At 33.9% G+C, this 6,459-nt stretch overlaps 1 long non-coding RNA gene across 3 annotated transcripts in view; it reads left to right on the top strand.

The window, feature by feature from the left end:
* Nucleotides 1-3,671, top strand: part of LOC125613732 — a 17,606-nt gene extending 13,935 nt beyond the window's left edge. For 2 of the 3 annotated variants that reach the window (XR_007344291.1, XR_007344293.1), the window contains exons 6-8: nt 1,144-1,295; nt 1,640-1,743; nt 3,503-3,671. This is a non-coding gene — a long non-coding RNA (uncharacterized LOC125613732). The remainder of the gene's footprint in view (nt 1-1,143; nt 1,296-1,639; nt 1,744-3,502) is intronic. The other variant, XR_007344292.1, reaches the window with a different exon arrangement.
* Nucleotides 3,672-6,459: the final 2,788 nt, after the last annotated feature.

The raw sequence follows: 6,459 nt of genomic DNA, 5'->3' as shown, positions 1-6,459 counted from the left end.
TATATATATATATATATATATATATATATATATATATATAGTTATTGAAATAACCTTGATGAGATGGATACAGACCAACATCTCTCCTCAGAGAGAGAGAGAAGAAAATGCAATCAACTTTCTAAAAGACAAAAAAAAACATTAAACTGTATTTTGATGGTTATAAGAATTACAAAATGAAGAAGCTATGCAAAAAGTTTATTTATAAATGATTGGAGCATTAGTTTCAAAATTATAGCATTTTTTTGTATATCCAAAATGATTATTAATAAAAAAATTTCCACCAGAATTGGAATCATTAAGTAGTTGGTTTTTATGCTTACATTATATATTGTTTAGCCATTTAAATATGTGTACCTCATTTTAATCATGTCAAATATGCTTATAATATTATTTGATATGTAGTTTTCTTATAATCCATATTTTATATTATTTTCATATGGAAATTTCAAAATAAGCAAAATTTCTTATTTATTTATCATGGTTAGCTAGGGATTGTGCAAAGATTGCTCAAAAATGGTACAAAAGTGCTTACAGTGGGGATGCAGCTCCCTGGTAGAGCACTTGCCTTGATGATGAAGCCATGGGTTCTATCTCTACCTGTTATGGTTTGGATGTGAGGTGTCTTCCAAAAGCTCACATGTGAGACAATGTAAGAAGAAGGTTCAGGGGAGAAATGATTGGGTTGTGAGAGTCTTAATCCAATCAGTGAATTAATTCCCTGATAGAGATTAACTGAGTGGTAACTGAAGTGGTAGGTTGTGGAGGAAGTGGAAATTGGGCATGGCTTTCAGGTATATATTTGTATCTGGCAAGGGTAGTTTCTCTGTTTCTTCTTCCGGATCTTGATGTGAGATGAATTTTTCTGCCACACTCTCCTGCCATGATGTTCAGTTTCACTTTGAGTCGCATTGGGTAGAGCCAGACTTATGGACTGAGACCTCTGAAACTGTGAACCCTCAAATAAACTTTCTCTCCTTTAAAATTGTTCTGGTCAGATCTTTTAGTCACAGCAGCAAAAAAGCTGACTAAAATACCAGCACAGTCTAATATTCATCTGTATTACAAACACATGAACTTTATAGTTGTATAAAAAGTTACTCATAGACTTGATTACCCATTTAATATGCTTATATTTCCTAGAATGTTCCTGTGATCTTAGTTCTCACAATGGGATTGGGTTTGGAAATAGTTACTATCATGTTTCCAATGAAACCAAAACCTGGCCTAAAAGTTACACTGCCTGTGTAGAACTGAATTCTCGTCTTCTGAAGATACAGACCCAAGAATTGCTGGTAGGGAAGACAATCTTACTTTTCTTTCACATTGTAACCATATTTGGTTTTGAAGTATTAGTGATGAACACTATAATTTGGCAAATTGAATGTTCTCAAGGATGCATTATATTTTATTTCAAATTTGTTTTCTCAAGGAAAACTTAGAGAAACTCTATCACTAGAATATGTAACACTGCAAGAAAACCAAACTAATCAAATAGTACTATCTTGAGGTGGGGCCTATTAATACTATGTGAATGTGTGCAAGCTCTTGGGAGAACTTTTACCACTAATTACTGAGTTAGGAAGGAACACATGGTAATATATGAACATTTATGGATTATGAAATGTTTTTCCAATAGGATCTCTTATCAACATTTGGAATGTCGGGATGGATAGATCATAAAATGTGTGAAATTGATTGGTTCCCGTTAATGAAAAATTGTACCAAAATGAATGAAAGTCAGTAAGTATAGTGTTTGGATAAATTGGACTGTTTGAGAGTAGTTTGTGTGTGTGTGTGTGTGTGTGTGTGTGTGTGTGTTTACTTATGACCTGCAACATATGGGAGATAATTGGGAAAAAGTTGCTAGCCCTTTCTAAGTAATGTCACATTTTGGAACATTGTTAACTTACTAGATTTAGAAAATTTGCGCATAGTTTTAGATAAGTTTAGAAATGTATAAACCTATCTCATGTTCTTTTATTTGTTTTTGATTCATAATTTTAATTACATAAACAGGATAGGATTAGATAGTGCTTAATATTTTTCATGAGGCTTACTGTTAGGTAAGACTTGTGAAGACTATTAATCAGTGGGGTGTTTTTTCTTTTTTTAATATATTATTATTTTATTAGTCATATGGATTCAGCTTAATATTGTATTCAAGATTTTGGCATGCATGGATTAAACCCATTTATTTCCATTTTTGAGTGTTATATTGATAGACTTTGGTACTGAGATTCTGGTAGCTTACTCAAACAATTGGAATAGATTTCTTTTTTTTTAAAGCAGTAGCACATTTTATTAAAATTTAATATTATTTTTTCTTATATCAGTTTATTTGTTGTTTTATTTGCTTTTTAAAATTCTTTTAGGTTTGTAATTATTTTTGCTAAGTTTGTTGAGATAAAATTAGTATTTGTATACACCATACCTTGATTTTTTTTACCCATTTAATTTATCCTATATGTTTTGATGTGTACAAGGTATACATCACATAGTACCTCATAAATACGTATACTTTTTATGTTCTTAAACCTTTTTTCTTCTGAAATAGTTAGTTTGGCATGGTGCTGCATGCCTATAATCCCAGCAACTTGGGAGCCTGAGGCAGGAGGATCCTGAGTTCAAAGCCAGCTTCAGCAATTTAGTGAGGCCCTAAGCAACTTAGCAAGACCCTGTTTCAAAATAAAGCATAAAAAGGACCGGGGATGTGGCTCAGTGGTAAAGTTCCCCTAGGATCAATCCTTGCTACCAAAAAAAAAAAAAAAAAAAAAACAGGGAAAGGACCTAACTGTGAAGAGCCTTGGTCTCAGGTATGTAAACATTAGTGGAGCCCAGGGGACAGAAAGAGTCTTTTGGGTCCAGAGTTGGGAATGTTCCTGAAGGAGGCAGCAGATAACTTGGACTCTCATTTGTTCCATTTGTTTATTGTCTACTCAGCCTTTCTCAAAATATCTCCTATGGACAAGGGAAACTGCCATATTCTCAGCATGTTCCACCTTTTCCCCACTCAGAGTTCTCGGTGCAGAGCAGGTATAAGGCACAAAGAGAAGACTGCTGAAGCCTCCAGTCAATTCAGATTGGCCTGAGTTGAGGCTTTCCTGTTTGTGTGATTGGTTCTTCTGAATTTAAAGGAGACCCTCCTTTCTTTCTTTCTTTGAACGGGGGAATGAACTCAGAGGTGTTTCAACACTGAGCTACATCCGCAGTCCTTATTCTACTTTTTATTTTGAGACAGGATCTCACTAAAATTTCCCAGGCTGGCCTTGAACTTGGGATCCTCCTGCCCAGCCTTCAGAGTAGCTGATATTACAAGTCTGCATCACCATGCCCAGTGTAAAAAAGTATATATTTTTTCTTTTCTTTTTCTTTTACTTTGTTCTTTTTAGTTATACATGACTGTAGAATGGATTTTGACATATCATACAAACATGGAGTATAACTTCCCATTCTTGTGGTTGTACAACTTGATTTTTAAAAGCTGTTGTTATTTCTACAGAGTTCAATTGATGAAAAAGAAGAACAAGAATTGTGCTTATATCAGTGGAAAGTACATTTATCCTGAAAACTGTTCATCTAGGAAATTTTACATATGTGAGTTTAATATACAGCAACATCTGCTTTACTAACACAATATTATTAAATCCTAATAAAATATTTACAAAATACATTGGTTACTTGTTGACTTTATAATTTTTAAAATAAATTATGGCTGACTAATTTTATGCACTCTGAAGATTTTGGTTAAATTTTTAGCTTTTTAAATTGTACTGGGGTTGAGGAGAATTTAAACATCTTGGTATTAATTATCCTATCACAATTCATGTTGATACTAATTAATTAAGTATCAAATAGCAACTATACATTAATCAACTTTGAAAATCCAAGGGATATGATGAGAAGAAATATTTTTGTATCATTTAGTTTTTTTTTTTAATTTTAAGAGACAGGGTCTTTTATGTTGGTCATTCCATCCTCTTGGTCCAGTTTCCCCAGTAGCTACAACTATAGGCACATACCACTATGCCCAGCTAAACTTAAGGTTTTTGACATGAGATGGATACCTTTTGAGATTGTTCAAGAGATTTAATCAGGTACTACTGAAAGCACTGAGGACATGTATAATTGAAAAACAAGAAATAAAAAATACAATTTAAGGTTAAAGAAGTTAATATACTCAAACGACCTGAAGTGGTAAGCTATTACTATTGCTAAAGAGCAGCTACTATAAATCACTTCAAAAATTTAAAAGCAAATAGTAAATCTTACAGAGAAAATAAAACCATGAGAGAAACCAAAATAAAATGCTAGAACTAAGAGATTAGTAAATAAAATGAAAATTTTAAATATTCTATATATTTAAATAAATAGAGGCTAAATTTTTCAAATTGTAGTTTAAAGAATATAATTTACATAGAAACATAAGATGCTTGGCAATTCTCAGGAACTTAAAAAATGGAAAACCAAAACTGGGGACATCATCATCAAAGTAATAAAAATTAAAAATGAAGAAAATATATTGAATACTGTCATAGAAAAATCATATTCAATGGAATAATGATATAGGAAATTGACTTTTTTAAAAATCAGAAACAGTGGAGATGGATAGGCACTAGAACACTCTAAAGGTAAAAACAAAGTCTCAAAAACCTACCAAGCCTTCTGATTTCTGGTCCAACCTTGTTGAGAGCTGCAGCCGAAGGGGCCCCAGCAAACTTCCAGCTGATTGGCTCCTCTGTGGTGATGCTTATTGGGCTATTTCCCCCGCCCTTTCAGACCACGGAGCTGCTCATTGGGGGCCTCTTTTGGCTCCGCCCACTCGACCCAGCCAATCTGCCTCACTAGAGGGAAAATTGAAAATGACCTAAAGGTTCCAGTTGAGAGTGCTCGCCAGAAGTGCCGGTGGTGGCGGTTGAGCTCTCGGGAATTCCTGGAGAGCTTGTGTGGTGCAGCCTGTGTGCTAAAAATAAAGTTCGTTCCTGCTTGACAAGTGGGTCATGAATTGTGCCCAGCCAGACTGTGGCATTTGGTGGCCCGTACTGGTAACGAACCTTGGCGTTATCAGCACCAAGCTCTGATGAATCCAAATATTAAAAGTTTAGAGTAAAAAGGGTTATTTTAAGTTTATCTTTGGGGGATATATACCCCTTCCCAATTCCCTCTTTTTTGCTTTAATAAGTACATTTTAATAGTTTGATGAGCAAAATTGTTTAAAAGAGGTAGAAGTATAACCAGGGGCATTATCTGTTTTTAACTGTTTTGGAATGCCCACAGTGGCAAAATTTTGTAAGCAATGAGCTATAATATCTTTAGTTTTTTCTCCGGCATGAAGGGAGCCCATCAAAAATCCGGAAGAAGTATCAACTGTAACATGCAAATATTTTAATTTTCCAAATTCTGGCAAGTGTGTGATGTCCATCTGCCAAATATGGTTAGGTATCAGTCCTCCAGGATTGACTCCAAGATTAACTTGTGGTAAAAAGGTCACACAATTTTGACATTGTTTTATTATTTGTCTAGCTTGTTCCTTAGTTATTTTAAAACGCTTTTGTAAAGTATTAGCAATGACATGGGACCTTTTATGAAAATTTGAGCTTTTTCTAGTGTAGAGAAAATATGTATGTCATGTGTAGTTTTATCTGCTAAATCATTGCCCAAACTAAGGGCTCCAGGCAATCCTGTATGTGCCCTGATATGTCCTATAAAGAATGGATCTTTTCTGTCCCAGATTAGACTTTGTATAGTGGAAAGCAAAGAGAAAACAGTAGAAGAAGGGGAAATCCTACCAGCATCTTCAAGAGATACTATAGCATTAACTACATACTGACTATCAGAAAATAAATTAAATACAGAATCTTTAAACATCACAAAAGCTTGTAATACTGCATTAAGCTCTACCTTTTGAGCTGATTATTTGGGTACTAAAAATGTAAAAGTTTGATCAGGGGTAACTACTGCTGCTGTACCATTATTTGACTCATCAGTGAATATATTTGGAGCATTAATGATAGGTGTTTTTCTTGTCATTTTTGGAAAACTACAGGATGCGAAGACCAAAAAGACAACAAAGGATTAGATGGTAAGTGGTTATCAAATGAAACATTAGATTTGCACATGATTATTGCCCAAATATTTAACTCATTAGCTAACTCATCAATTTGATCCATAGTGTATGGAGTAATAATTTTATTGGGAGAAATTCCAAACACTCCCTTCGCTGCTTTTATTCCTTTGAGTATTAATTGTCCTACAGCCTCAGGATACCTAGTAAGAATAGTGTTAGGAGAATAAGATAAATGTATCCATAATAATGGACCTTCTTGCCAAAATACTCCTGTAGGAATATTTTTTGTTGGTAGTTCAATAAATAATAAAGGCAAACTTATATCAATTCTATACAAATGCATATTTTCCATATATGTTTCAATGATTGCCCATGTGACCCAGCCAATCTGC

This window comes from Marmota marmota, unplaced genomic scaffold, assembly GCF_001458135.2.
Source record: "Marmota marmota marmota unplaced genomic scaffold, marMar, whole genome shotgun sequence".
In the NCBI taxonomy this organism is placed as follows: domain Eukaryota; kingdom Metazoa; phylum Chordata; class Mammalia; order Rodentia; family Sciuridae; genus Marmota; species Marmota marmota.
The sequence above is the reverse complement of the archived record's forward strand: the minus strand, read 5'-3'. Positions and strand labels throughout refer to the sequence as shown.